General features: G+C 31.4%; 1 pseudogene; it reads left to right on the plus strand.

Moving 5' to 3' along the window:
* Positions 1-15,301: 15,301 nt before the first annotated feature.
* LOC134698480 (U2 spliceosomal RNA) lies at positions 15,302-15,426 on the plus strand (annotated as a pseudogene).
* Positions 15,427-16,365: the final 939 nt, after the last annotated feature.

Genomic DNA, 16,365 nt, shown 5'->3' on the forward strand with positions numbered 1-16,365 from the left:
TTTTTAAGGAGTAATACTAGACTAATATTGTTCCGTAAAATAGTAAACTAATGTATTGATATTCAATAACAATTAAAACACAATTCCTGAAAGTCATCATAAAAACGACATATTTAGGTAACAATTACGTATTGATTATAACTAATAAAATTAACGGTACCAATTTTCTTACACCAGATGCGCATTTCGACAATACATGTCTTTTCAGTGATGCTCGTGTCCAAAATATTTGATATCCAAAGCTTATATAAAAGATGAAGAGCTATAATCCAAAAGGTCCAAAAAGTATAATTTAGACCAACAAAAAAACAGTTAAATACATCGTGTCATCTCGGCCTCTTCTTAGTGTTCTACAACTAATATCTCAGTGATTTTAACTTCTATCAAAAAACTTATCATTAACTTTTGTAATAAAATATTAGAAAAAAGTGAAATAACAATTTTGTTATTGTATAAAGTTCTTTGGATGTTTAAAATAAATTACGTGCTTTTAATGGTATTTTTGATTCTGTTGACAGTTTAATTTGACTCTTCAACTCTTCAACACTACATAATCTTATAAAACAAATTTAAAGTTTCCTATTTAATGTAATGGTCGTTTGATACATCTGAATGCGAAAATATTTGTTTGCAACTCATTTAACATGTTAAAGCCTTCTTTTCTAATGAGAAAGATAAATACGCTATATATACTAACTGGAGGTTATAGGTATTCCTTTGGGCACTAATTGCGACCTTTTATCAGATTTTTTTGGTACTGTTATCAATCACAGGTTATGACGTATCACAGAAAAGAACCGTCTAAATTGCATTTGATTGATAAATTAAAAAAAAAAACTTACCGTTATCTTGATGATATTTGTTCGTTAAATAATCAAGAATTTTCTAAATATACTGCCGCCAAAAAATACCCAAAGGAACTTACTTTAAATACATCAAATGTGTTATTTCCTAGATGATTTCATCTGATGAGTTTATCCTTTTTTCAAATGATTTTTATAGTTTTTAAGTTGTACTGCCCCCACATATTTGTTTTTTCGTTCTATTTTTTAAACATAAATTAGGACGTTAGTTTTCTAATTTAGTTTGATTTACCTTTTTCATTCCGTTTGGGAAGCTAAAAAGGCCCCAATATGACAAAATGGGAAACAATTTAAAAGAGAAAAGGTACCGGATTCATGTCACGACAGTGAACTAAATATATATTATATCTGACAGACAGTGACCACCGATGGCCACACCATGCACACAGTGGATAAAAATTTATTGAGAATGTACTAGTATTGGGATTCAACATGTTTGTAGCGACCAACGAACCTCACCAACCATGAACATGTACAGTGGAAAAACTATGTACATAAGAACAAAAAGTAAAAATCCTTTTGTACTATTCATTAAATATGCGACCTTGACTGACTAAAAAGTAATTGGTAATTGACCAAGTAGGTGCTTGTTTTTATAGGATCTTTTGCAGCGCAATGTCCTATCAAATCATCAAAATTTCAAAGGTCTGGTATTTGCCAGTATTTACTGGTATTTAAATTTAAAAAAATATAGAACAAATATGTATTGATCTATATTTACGTCAACTTTGCTTCCCTGCATTTCAGCAAAATATATAATAAATCTGTCATAAATATGTCACAATAATGTCATAATAATATAAAAAAAAACTGTTCATATATTAATGTGTTTATATATACAGCTTAATAATCAAAGAAAAAACATGTTTATTGCTACATGTATGTTTCAAACTAGTTTCCCTTGGTTGATGTAATTGGTTTGCCCTTCTTTATTTATCCCGTATATGAACTCAAATCAATATATTGTTTAATACGTGTTTTAAACAACGATTGCGAAGTGAAACAAGAATATGATTATATATAACATATATCTGTCTAATTTGCATCTTCTTCAATTGATATTATACTAAATAACATCTCAATTATAAGGTTATTTTTTGAATATTGGTTTATGCAGATTTTTTACTGCACAAACTTGCTTGTGCAATATAAAGGTCACTCCCGATCAGTACCAGATGAATCTGAATTTATAAGAGAGGTGATCTTTGATTGAGGTTCAAAATGTAGATATGCATTACTACAGAGAAACACGAAAAGCATCAAGAGGGTGACATGACAAGACTAGCCTTGAAGTCATAAAACTTTCGTGTCAGTTTTTTATAATCCATAATCAACCAATTAAAGAGCTGGATTCTATGTTTCATTTTTGTGCTCCAAGCACTGAGCAAAGTTTAGTTTATGACTTCAACCCCTGGTTTTTGGTTAACTAGAGGTGACCTTTCTGTGGCACTTATTTGATAGTTTTTGATTATATATTCACAATGCATAGATTCTGAATGATTTATAACTTAATAGAATATTGTATACATGCAGACATCTGTCTAATAATTCGTTTAGTAGGCTAAGACTGTTGGGTGCCCTATATATACATATAATAGATGTCTTTTGGATTATAATTGCCTTTTGGCAATTAACTGTCTCGTTATTATAAAACTCATAATTTTTTTTCGTCTTATATACGTACCATGTATTTAAAATAGACATTGCATAGTAACCTGGTAACTTGTTGTTTTCATATGAAAGCTCGGTGGTTCTTACCTGTCATTCTGACTTTCTCCACCAATAAAAACTAGTTACCACGCAAATAGCGTAAATGAAGGCAACAATAGTATACCGCTTCAATAGCAATAATTCGGTTAAACAAAAACAAAAAGGGACTGTAGTTAACAACTGCCATATTCCTGACTTGGTACAGGACCTTTTAAGAAAACATGGTGGTCAATTTTATGGATTAAACATTATTTTATGGCTAGCCAAACCTTCCGCTTATATGCCAATGTTGGAAATACCGCTCAAGTGACAACACTATGGCTATAGTTTGCTGGATGTGTGTGTGTGTGTGGTGTTTTTTTAATTGAGTTCAAATGAAAGTATGATATTTAGGGTTTTTTTTATCATTAGGAACATATATAATATGTCATCGAGCATATATATATTAGCAGATTTTCTCTGGTATGATTGGCATAATAATACACTGGGCATGGTTGAATGACATACTAGAAAGCCAGTCAGAATTCCAATCGATCCTCTGTCTTAATATAAAGTAACTAATAAACTTGATTTTTGTTTGTTTGTTTTTTACTCTTTCATTAATGTGTTCAGTATAGGGGGAGAAAAGTTTATAAGCGAATACCTTGTACTTGTTTTTAAATATATAGATACAAAAGATCCATATTGGGAGTTATAAATAACCTGAAAAAAAACATGTTTGGAGATGTTGTTTTTAATTGAAGTTTATTAGTTTTTCTTTCAAAAGTTTAATTTATAAATCTTTCAATTGATAACGTACACGATTATCCTTTACAATCCTTATAATAACTATGTTATGACAGATCAAATGTACGTAAAAAGTAAAATCACAAAAATACTGAACTCAGAGGAAAATCCAATCGGAAAGTCCATAATTATTTGGCAAAATCAAATGACAAAACACATCAAAAACGAATGGACAAGAACTGTCATATTCCTGAATTGGTACAGGCATTTTCAAATGTAGAAAATGGTGAATTGAACCTGGTTTTATAGCGCTAAACCTCTCATTTGTACGGGATTTGCATAAAATTTTATAATATTGACAATGATAACAGAACAATAACAAGATATCAAATGGAAAGTAAAACATGTATCGTCAGTCTATCAAAGATTTATATACAAATATATCATGCTTACAAGGGGTATTTGCCAAAAATACCGGTTGAGAGGTACAAATTTCCAGAGCCGATAGGCGAGGGAAATTTGATTACCTCGAAACCGGTATTTTTGGCAAATACCCCTTGTAAGCATGATATAATTGTTTAATTCCACCGAATGTTCAACCCCAGTAAGTTTATTATAATCAGGTATCATATGTAATTTCTACTTGAATGTATAATTTTTGTATAAACTGCCGCTGTGCTATTTGCGCAGTCAAATTGCATTGACCGTATAATCATTTCTTGTCATCGTTTTTATGTACAGTCACAAGCTGACCTTTTTATGATAATTTGCTGATTCTCGGCTGACTACTATACTTAGTTCATCAGTTTGAGTGAAACGTAATACAAGTGGATTCTCGTATTATGAGACCAGTTGACAATTCATTTCCGTTGAATTTTATTTATGACGTCATTAAAAGTACAGGTTCGCGGAATTTTTACGTCATTCAAATGATGCTTTTTATCCTTAAAATATTTCATCTGGATCCGTATTTTTAAAATGACCATGAATTTGTCATATTAGAATAGGAATAATTCATTGAGCTATTTTTAGACATGGTGTTCCCCATCTGCCATGGTATTTGCTAGGGTATTCCCCATCTGCCATGGTATTTGCTAGCAAATACCCCGGCACATGGAATTCCCTAATGACAAATACCCCGGCAGAGAAAAGAAAATCTCAATACATCGAAATTGGTAAAAAATACCACGTCTCTCATCCAATCAAAATACAGCATTATTACATAAGGTGGAATTATAAAAAAAAAACCCACACAAACACACGGAAAGAAAATCACAATATTATAGCTTTTAACCACAAATCAGAAACATAGATCAATATCAAACAACACTTTCAACTGAAAACAGTAGGAAATAAAGTACTCAATAAAGAGATAGGTCATGCCTCTATAGTAATCAATCTGCCAATACAATAAACAGATTGACAAAAAGAACCGACATCTGAAACATTAGATAGAATAGATTGCCATGACAAAAGGTTTATAGTAGAAAGCTCCGAAAACCACGGAAAAAGACGGGCACATGAAAAATTCCGTAGCAACCAAATATTTGTTTCATCCGGAAATTAGGTACAATCACGAAGAGTTATTGAACGAGCTTACACGAATAAGACAAATAATAGAATATTGTTGCACTGATAAGGACACATACACAAACGAAAAAATACGATCTTAAGAACAAGTTAATTTTTTAGCAGCAATTTATGTATATAACAAACACCACAACATTAGCAGTGTGTTTGATTATATGTCTGACACATTGTATTGACAAGCAACCAAATATATAGGGCTTAAAACTTAATAATTTTGTTCCATGAAATAGTAAACCAAAGTATTGATATTCAAAAGCAAAACACAATTCTCAAAAGTCAGTTTAATCTTATGGTTGCGGCCTGTCCCCTGATCAGCGACGAATAGATATTTCTCGATCACTGAACTGAGTGTGATATGTATAAGTGATAAACTATTTTAATTTGTTAACAAAACACTCAATTTCAACCTGAACCTTTTCTTGTCAATTTTAATTATGAGCGTCCAAAGACCCAAACACGACTGTTGTAAAGGTTTTTTAATACCATAATCAACCTCAAAATGAAAATTAAGTTTGCGAAAACGAAACCATTTCACCAGGACAAAGACAACTGTACAACTGGAGAAATAGGTTTAACAGCTGGATAAATTGGAGATCACCTGATTTACCTCCCGTTATTATAGTTTAAATGAAAATAAATAAAATGAAATCGCCAACATCTCGTATATTAACATAATAAAATTAAACAAACCGAGTGAATATCAATTACTTGTAAACGATATCCAATTCTCTTTCGTTATGAAACATATATCAAAGTTACACAAGTCGAAGAAATCACTAAAATACGATTTACAAAGACAGTTTTAATGGGAAAATTTATAATCTCGTTAGTCCATATGTCAATCGGAAGCAGTGGTTACATGGATGGATTGAAAATAAAATTTATTGATTAGTATTGAAAGATCATCATGGACTTACGTACTGACTTATAAATACTAATGGGTTGATCTGTATCCAATAGAATAAATGAAGTGTTCAAATTAGCAAGCAATTAGTTAAACTAGCTTCAAAACGCAATGACATACAACGGTCACACGACGACATAGGTTTTCCTCGTTAATTTTATTGTTGATTGATTTAGATGCCTTAAATCAGCTCCTGATTCAGATATTGTTGCAAATTTGCTTAGTAGATAAACTCCATTCTGTTATGTAATTATAAAAAAAGAGCGAAAGATTCCTAACCAATAAGTAGCAGAGTAAGTGACAACACGGTCGTGCATGTCAAGAACGAAATAAATACGATTAAAATCAAATATAATCTTTGAGGATCTGGATGAATTGATTGACTATTTGTTTGTGATAACATTTAGGGCTTACGTAGTAGTTGCAATGGAACTTCTACTACAAAACAAGTGGAGAGGATGGAACCGCGACTTATATGGGCAATGAAATATTTGCAACCGGCAGAAATTAACATGCTTTCTAGATCACTCTCATAATTGTTTTCAGTATTATTTTTTGTGGGGGGGGGATTCATAAGAAAATGTTTCGTACCAATCAACAGGCTGTTTTCGAGCTAAGAAATCTACACAAGAAACACACAACACTTGCAGTTAGGTAAATATACAATCTATCTACGTTGGAAAATTACCATAACCGAAAAATACCCTTGTTGTTCTTAATTTTAAAAGTTCATTAGCTTTTACTTTCGACAGTTTGATCTTTTTAAAAGTCTTTCAAGTGTTTACGTATATAGCCTTTACAATCATAAAAATTAGGATATATCATGTAAATACAAATGCACGAACAAGAACCTGTTGATAACGACGTTTCTAATGGAGATTTGGTAAAACAACCACAATAAGAATAAAAAAAAATACACTACGTATAAAACCGCGGTAACAAAACCGAAATAATAGTTCCCATGCACATACCTGATACTAGAGCATTATCAAACAACACTGTCAACTAAAAAAGAGTAAAGTCATTAACGGTATAGTAATACATGATTTTGTGCAATGCCAAATAGAAACTATTACCCATAGTTTGACTATTTTATTAATTGTGACTGTTTATTTAACGCATCATGTAAATGCAGCGGAATTTGATGAGACTGTTATTGAAGTGAGAGGGTTAGCGATATAGAACCAGGTTTAATCCACCATTTTCTACATTTGAAAATGCCTGTACCAAGTCAAGAATATGACAGTTCTTGTCCATTCGTTTTTGATGCGTTTTGTTTTTTGATTTTGCCATGTGATTATGGACTTTCCAAATTGATTTTCCTCTGAGTTCAGTATTTTTGTAATTTTACTTTTTACTAGTAGTTTAGTCATTCTATCAGAAAAATCATACCTTTAACAAGTTGCAAATAAGATAAATCAATTTTCAGAAAACTACTAGACTTGTATATCTGATGAGTTTAATTACCAGTGGGTCAATGCCTCTGCTGGTGAACGTTTCGTCCCTGCGGGTATCACCAGTCAAATAGTAAGTACTTATAAGCTAATATGAAATATCTCACTATACAGACATTTTCTGTGAGTATACTGCTTATTCGAAACATATTGATGACCTTATCAAGATTTGGCATAACCTTTTCGTTATCTTGTGTTTTTCAAATTATCTTCAGCTTTATAATTATTTGGCCTTCCCAATGTTTTGATTCGATCGCCATTATGTATGAACATTCTGTTATGTAAAAAAAACTTATCATATATAACATAAATTTATATTGTTTGTATCTTTGGTAAACTTATGCACCGCACATTCAGTATTTCATATGCACGAACACGAATGTAATATCCCGAACCTTTTATGAACATTGTAACAGTAAAAAAAACCGGAACAAAAGATCAATTACGTCTTTGAAGAAGTCAAATATGCGCTTGTCAATGAAAGATATCATGCACACTTGTACATAAACGATTAACTTAAAAAGAATAATATTAATGATAGCAATATGTTATGTATCCTCTAGTTGCGACATATTTCTGCTTTCATGAATACGTGCTTTTCCCTTTATAGTGAACAGGTCTTACCTAAAGATACGGGTATAATAATGTAGTGGAATAAGAAGTACTTACTCACATTGATTTTGCGTTATTCAAGTAATTTTGATTTTAATCTGTCTATTTACTTAATAATTGTGTCCCATTGCCGATTGAAACGTGGAGTCACATGGTAGATAGTGCAAAAAAAAAAGTAAAATCACAAAAATACTGAACTTAGAGGAAAATAAATTCGGAAACTCCTTAATCAAATGGCAAAATCAAATAACAAAACGCATCAAAATGCATAGCATTAGACGACCCGGTTTTCACAACTTTTGGCGTTTGTGCAATACGCTCAATGTATTTGATTTTATTCTTGATTTTATTCTTGATTTTATTCTTGATTTTATTCTTGATTTTATTCTTGATTTTATTCTTGATTTTATTCTTATTAATGGATCTATGAGATTTGAACATCAATAATATACTTTTGTCTTTACTTATAAGGAGGTTTGAATAAAGCATTGGTATAATGACTTTATCCAATTAGCAAATGAAATCACAAATTTAAATAATAATGTATGTATATTGTTAAAAATGATGCAGATACCGATGACCTATAAAAATATGTTGTTAATAGAAATATAAAGAAGAATTTACCGAAAGCCAGGTCAATTTATTTTTAAAAAATATGGGCACCAGTGCATGCTTTAAGCACTTTTTGGTCTTCAGAACTGCAGGGTGGATTAACCCGATCAAGCCGCTCTTATAATAGAATTGAACGACTTGGTTTCAAACGACATCCCATTTAAAATCGTTATCAAACATAAAAGTGGCATAAATATCGTGCGCAGAAATCGACATCATAATGGGTTTTTTTAGGTAAATATTTAAATAAAATCACACAGTCCCTAAAGATAAAGTGCATTGAAATAAGGGACGCAAAAAATACCAAACGGATATACGAACTCATAAATCAAAAACATACTGACAATGCCATGTCATCAACCGAAAAAGTGACGTCATCAACCGAAAAAGTGACAAAAAGACAAACAACGGTAAAGTTACACAACTAAGAAGACAAACCACTGGCCAATAAGAACCCTTAGAGGGTATCGCAGGTGCTCAGAAAAAGTAAGAGAATCATGCTCCACATGCGAAAAACGTCTTTACTCATCAAAACGTATAAAACAGAAGTTGAGTGAAAAGGAATATCAAAATTGCGGATTGGTTGTTGACCCTAAGATATCATCCAAAATAATTAACCGTCAGGAAAGGAAAATTTTATCCCCTGTGAAAATTCTAAATAATTTATTTTTTTAATGACAAAGAATAGTTAAACAACACAACACAAAGATCAATTTAAATGTTAAAACTAAAGCATAAATCCTCATTAAACAAAACTATGGGGGATCTCAGTTGCTCTTGAAAGGTAGTCAGATTGTGCTCCAAATATGGGTTAATGAATGGATTCATAATAAGAATGGCCTTAATAATAGATTTTGAAGGATCATTATGGACTAACTAACTAACTTTTAAATCATAAATGTATAAAAAGGGAGGCAGGAAATAACACGTAGACATAATAAACTATAGAGACAAATAAAAACAACGAAAAGGCAAATACGTCTACAAAGCATTACATAGACTACGAAAAGCTTTAAACATCTGGATGAATTGAATTGCTTTCGTGTGCGAGAACAAGTCAGTAGTTTCAATGGCAATTCTCTTACATAGCTAGTGAAGAAGATGGCCTATGCAATGCAACATGGACAGGCACCGGACATGATTTCTAGATCAAATGCATAAGCAAACAACTCAAACATATGAACAGACAATTTCAACGTTAATGGATCGAAATCAGAGCTGCAAAACACTTGAAGTCAGGTATACAAAGGGAAGATATATGTTTGATGCTGACCGATAATAAAATTAAAAAAACACAACTTTTGAGATGTTGTTTTAAGTCGAAGTTCATAATCTTTTACTTTTAACAGTTAGAATTTTTTAAGAAGTTTAGCCCTTCAAATGTTTAATCATGTATTTTTAACAATCCTAAAAGTTACGATGGTATTTTAGAAAAAAACGCACGTAACATAAAGTTTAAGCATATCCAATACAGAGATGGTAATTCTTGTATTAATCAGACACAATTGAAATTTTGTACTTAATCCACGGGACACCTGATCAAATAATAAATCTTAAGCACAAAACAGATACAATTTCAATATCAACCAACTCTGTCAACTTAAAAGCAGTAGTGAAAATAAACGAATAAAAAGATCAATTGTGCATCTATGGAGATCAATCTTACCAAAGAAACCAAAGAAGAACCGCAAGAATGTGCAACAAACCTTTTGCAGAATATAATTTACCACTGTGCCCGATTCAATCATCGAGGAGTTGCATATATAAAATAACCTTTGGTGTGTGATTAGATGCTATGTAGAGTTGGTAGTCCAGTAAACTGTAACTTCTAAACTTACCCGAAAAGAGGATGTGCCATTAAATTTGCAATGCAGGTCGAGTTATCAAGATAAGCATACTTATGTTATCTATTGTCTTTATCTTTGCGGTATCGGCATTAGGGGATATAACAAATATGTTAACATTTCGTTCTTGGAAACAGTCAATACAAATCCACGGAATCGGACGAAGAACTGATGGTTGGTAAAAGGTTGACATTTAAGCCAATATATATATGTGCCTATAACCTGAAAAACCTTTAGGTATTTATATGTAATTGTGGTTCAATTTTGAGGTTTTCAAATATCCAAGTGTTTATCAACATATCCTTGAGCATTCTATAATTTACATACAAATAGAACTTGTTAATAATGACCTTCAAAATTATTTTAAAACAGGAAACATGTCTGATGACATCGCCTACATGTATCCAAGTACCAGTAATGAAAACTAATAAGTGTATCCCTGCAACAGGTTGGCACATTGAAAACATATATATGTCAACCGCGCTGAGTAAATAGGTTATGCAAATTAAAATGGATATGCTTTAACCAAATTATCGAAGTCAGTGAAAATATAAACATTTATACCAAGTCAATTCATTTTGTGATGTAAATGACTGGCTACATTGAAACAAGAAAATAAATCGATTTTTTTATAGGACTCACACATTCAAATAACTTAATTGAAGACAGCCTTTTGAGGACTTTTGATCATCAAAATTGACCGTTCGAGTTCATTTTTTCCTAAAACAAGTGCAAGTAATTTGGAATGCTTCTTTAAGTTTTCAATGATCTTCAAGTCAACTTTGGAATTCATTTGCCTATATGGGCTAATTTCTGTATGATTTATGCGTTACTGTTGAGTCTTATATAGACGAAACGCGTGTCTGGTATGCTAAATTATAATCCTAGTATCTCTGAGGTGTACGTTTTTGCAACTAATTGGGCGATGTCACTGTTGGTAAATATTTCGTCCCCGAGAGTGTCACAAATTGAGTATTCAGCACGTCTATGTTGACATCATATATAATTCAAACGTCAATTTCTTGGGTAAAATGTTTATAAATGGTAAATATACTTCGAAACTCTTTTTTTAATTTGTTCTTTTCAATGCTCTTCAACTTTATATTTGATTTGGCAATTCACCGTGAAGAAATCAAATAAAAAAGAGCATGGAGAACCCAAAATTGCAAATGGGTTTAACAAATGTTAAGGTTCCAATAAAGAATGAGTTATTGTACAAACAAAATTCATATATAATATAAACATGTGTTGTTAAACAGAAGTATGAAGGTGAAAATAACTAGAGAGACTGGGAAATTGTTTTTTTAAATGTGGGACACATTTTCATGGCAAAAATACCTTTAGGTAATGAGTACTTAAGGCTCGATTAAAGTACATAAAGATTTTATACCTGAAAATGTGACAGAACAAAATCAGTTTGTTATAAGAATGGTGCGGATAAAGTCACAAGGAACGAACCAATCCATTCTAAATTTGACTATTTAGGCATTTTTTAGCTACAGAAAATTTAATTGTTGATATACTTTCACAGAGCTTTCATCCACAGCCTATAAAAAATACATCCAGGTGGCTTAAAATATTTATTTTTTCGGATGGGTAAGTTTGGCATGGTAGAAGGCTGATGCCATGTGATATTATTGAATATCACACAAAATGAGACATGGTAAAAATCAATTCGAACAAAGTAGTGGTAAAATGCGTCGGCATGACTGGAAACAAAAGAGATAACAAAGACAATTTTGGAGGAAAAATTCACTAAACAAACATGAATCAGATGCAAGGCTGTCTCAAAACCAGGCGTGCGTTTCGCCTTCATAAGACTAAACACAGTTAGAATGTCAAGTAAAATACAAAGGTGAATAGCATTAAAAACCGAAAACCGAAAATACCTCTAGGGTAAACTAGAATAAAGTAAAACAATCTTAGTGTTCTGAATAATTAAAAAATCTATAAACGGTAAATTTTAATTCCCCTTTTCCCAACCTTTTTTTATTTTAAAGTTCTATTTCTTTTACATTCTTTATGAAGTAAAATAAAAATATGCAAGCTGAAGACGGAACAACAACGTACTCTTATGGCAAAATGGCATAAATGATCAACTTTATCGTAAAACACCAAAAAGGTCACAATTTGGTTCGTAAATGGGTCTATATTTTGTATTTCAAAATGCTAAATAAATCAGTTATTTTAATTAAAGTATAAAATATTCTACGAAGTAAGACCATTTAAGACATTTTGTCAAAAAATGATGATTTTGTTACATTTTCAGACCTAACAGCTAAAGTAAAACCTTGGCCGCCACCTCCAAAATGTTTTGTACCCAAAAGATTCCAAAGTATGGAAACAAATGGTAGATTCATTCTACCAAAATTGACCTTAAAATACAAATAATGTTTAATTAAGGGGTTATAGTTCATAAATTTAAAGGATTTTTAGTACAAAGCGTTGAATTTATTTGTGATCAATGAACTTGTTTTGGTTTTTTTAAATTCAACATAAATAAATATTTATTTCAAATATTGGCTTGTCACAATATCCTTCAGGAGTCCAAGCTCCTCCTGATGTTCCATGTTACAATCCACTAATCACTCAGGGTAGTGATTAGTTGTAAAATACAAATAACATTTTTAAAAGCATATATATGGGCGTTTTTCAAAAAAAGTGTAACTGTTAGATAAAAAAAAATGGAAAATCAACTTGTCTAAAATTTAATTTCCAGAGTTATTTTGAATACCTCTATTTTAAACCTGTTTGTAAACAAAAAGTGCAATCTTAAATATTCTTTAAAATGATAGTATTTTCATAATTTGTGTACTGTTTCAAAGGGGACTTTTGTCCCATACGAAACTTCTTCTAAACACACATTTTTTTTGGCAATTTTAAATGTTTCCTTTAGACATTCCAGTTTGTTTACTCTAAATACTAGAAAAATCTCATTTATTTCTGAATTGGAAAACCATTTTTATTGATAACGATTGGTCAGTACTTCACATATGAAGGTACAACTCATGTTACGTAGTGGACATTTTGATGCGTTTCGTAGTGGACAAAAAGTTTCGTAGTTGACATCAACCCTATAATATGTTAATAAATACATCATAAAAATTACATGAAACTAACCCTTGTTATTTGTTTTGCACGAATATAATTGAAAAAAGACTGCATGGTAGTGTTAGTGTCTACGACGAAACGTTTTTCTCCCATACTTGTGTCGTAGGGGACCGTTTCGTAGGGGACGGATTCGCATGTTGTTCGTTTTTTCCCACAATCCCTATATTGCAATAGTAACAAGACTGATTGTATTTATGAAAGCATTTATTAAGCTGTACACTGATATTTTTTTCATAATTTTAAAACCAGATACTGAAGGAGATTTGACCCGTTTCGTAGTGGACATTAACAAAAATACAGTATCATTCTGGTCCATTTGATGTGCTCAATTTTTCTTACCAACAATTTAATTGTCGTTATAAAAGCATCACTTTTTTTGTAAGACCCTAATGTTTATATCTCTTGCAAACAAAAATTACATTGATTTTATAAAACTGTTTATTGACAAATTTTAATGACTACGTTTCGTAGTGGACATTTTGTGAGAGACATACCTTCTGAAATTAAAAATTCGATATTGAAAGCTGTTTATTAAAATATGTTGGCTCTGAACATACTTTTGAATTATTAAAGAACTTATGTAAAGTAAAAATGACATTTATTTCTTATTTTTGTACGATATTTTAGAGTATGAATGTTGAACAGGCGGTCTAGGGACATGCCATTTTGGTTGTTTTGGACCATTCAGGAGTCATCTAACAATAAACTGTTTCTTTGCTTAAAAATGTTAAATCTAATTCAATGTACTGACTGCACAAAAAATTACTCAAAAAGATCAAACACATTTTTTTTAAAGTGGCTGGGACAAGAAAATACGTTTTTATTGAAAAAGCCCATATATGTTGTGTACAAGATGTAAGTTTGTACAAATTATAATTTGTACAGGGTCTTTGTGCTAGTTATAAATGTTTTTACACATACCTTCTTTCACCAGGTGAAACAGGTTGATCTTCTAAAATGTACCAGTTTAATGTTTTAAATTCATATTTACATACGTCAACCTAACATTTAGTGCTAATCTCCTTGTCCTCAATTTTGAAATGAGGATACCTGAATGGTTTAAATTCTAATTTTATTTTTCTCCTTATACCATATTCATACCCATGAAAAGTCTTTTTGTGGTCTTATAATATTTTTTGCACCTATTATCAGTATAAGACTGCATGATGATGAAGTTGTGAAAATATGACAGACATCTGCGAAACAAAAGACTGTGAGCTTGCATCATCCTTTTGTTCCAAAAACGTTTTAAATACGGACGCAGTAAAAAGAAGTGATCATAATCTTCTTCTTGTATACAAAAATTACAAGAACTATTGTTTTTTACAATTTTCCACCTGCATAAAAGTTTCTTTGTAGGTAGAATATGTTGTAGTAATTTCCATCTAAAAATTCTAAGTTTATATCTGAATAAAAATTTATGTAAATAGTTTTGATATAACACATCATCTGTATCAAATAGCTGGTTCAATTTTTTTTATTTATCAGAGGAATTTTTGTGAAAAGCTTTGAATTTATTTGTGATCAATGACATTTTTAAGGCTTTAAAAACTACGTTCGTCGGATCTAGGATAATGAACATGATCATGTTATTTCGTTCGATTAAGATTGAATACGTGTGATGTACGTTTAAAAATGTATTCTTGCTTTTATAGCAACATGCCGTATTTGACAAGCCGCCTTTTATTTTCACACCAGTTTTATCATGCAGAAATCGTTTCGTACTGACAGGTATTTGAATCAAAGCAAGATCTCATGTTTCGTGTGCTTTTTGTATATAAATTCGCAAAATTTGTGTAGCTTTGTTAAAACTAAACACCGTGTTTGAGTAAGAAATAGGAATTGTAGGCTTTGGAAACTCGGAAATATTCCAGTATCGCTTCTCGGCCTTTTGGCTCAGATACAAGTGTAGTATCGGTTCTTAATGTTTATTTAAGGGGTCATAGCTTTATAAATTTTAAATGAATGTGCCAAAAAAATATTTTGTTGTCCCAATTTAAAAAAAACCCAAAAACTAAAGGGTCAATTTAAATCCTTCGTAAACCTTCTCTAAATTTACATAAACCCAATCAATGTTTGAAATGTTGCCAGAGCATCCGTTCAAGAAATGACTATTAAAGGTGTATTTCCCTCACTACTTGTATACTATGGAGTATATTTTAGGTGCAACGTGTTGTTAACAGAACTCGTCACCAACTACATAGAACCAGACATTCACCAACTTGTACGCAAGGTTCTTCATTTTTGGAAAGGCTAACAAGCCGAAGTACGACTTAGCACCATTAAGGGTGTCACAGCGGCATGAAGAGATGATCCAAGAACATTAATTTTGTTCAATGCCAAACATATAGACTATCATCATCTACTTTATGGAGAGCAGACAGCATACAAAGTAACAATCATCTCGTGGTAAGTCTAAGGAATACGATCAAAATAATAACATATTGCTGAACCAACGACTACACTAACGCCATGAACGTCTTCACAATGTTGAAGTATGAACCAGTATGCTGGCATTGTCTTATGCTTGTTACCTATGGACTGTAAAACAAATATTTGATTTGTTTTGTTTGTGTTCTGTGTGTTATATTGATGTACGTTATGTGCTTTGTGTGCATCATTTTGTACTGTAGGTTCATTGTATTGTATCCCTTATTGTTATACATTATTTATTGTGTTTGCTTTATTGTTTTACCGTACTTATGTATTGTGTGTGCTTTATTGTTGTACTGTGTGTACATTGTTTTGTCCTTTATTGTTGTACATTGTGCTATCATATTGGCAACACATGATGATGATATGTATTGTGCACTTTTTGGTTGTGCTTTATGTACATTGTATTGTGTTCTTTATATTGTACACAATGCACTGTGTGTACTTTTATTTTTGTCCCTTTGTATATTGAATTATTCCTTTACTGTTGTACCTTGTGCTTTAAT

The sequence above is a fragment of the Mytilus trossulus genome, chromosome 14, assembly GCF_036588685.1.
Source record: "Mytilus trossulus isolate FHL-02 chromosome 14, PNRI_Mtr1.1.1.hap1, whole genome shotgun sequence".
Lineage (NCBI taxonomy): Eukaryota > Metazoa > Mollusca > Bivalvia > Mytilida > Mytilidae > Mytilus > Mytilus trossulus.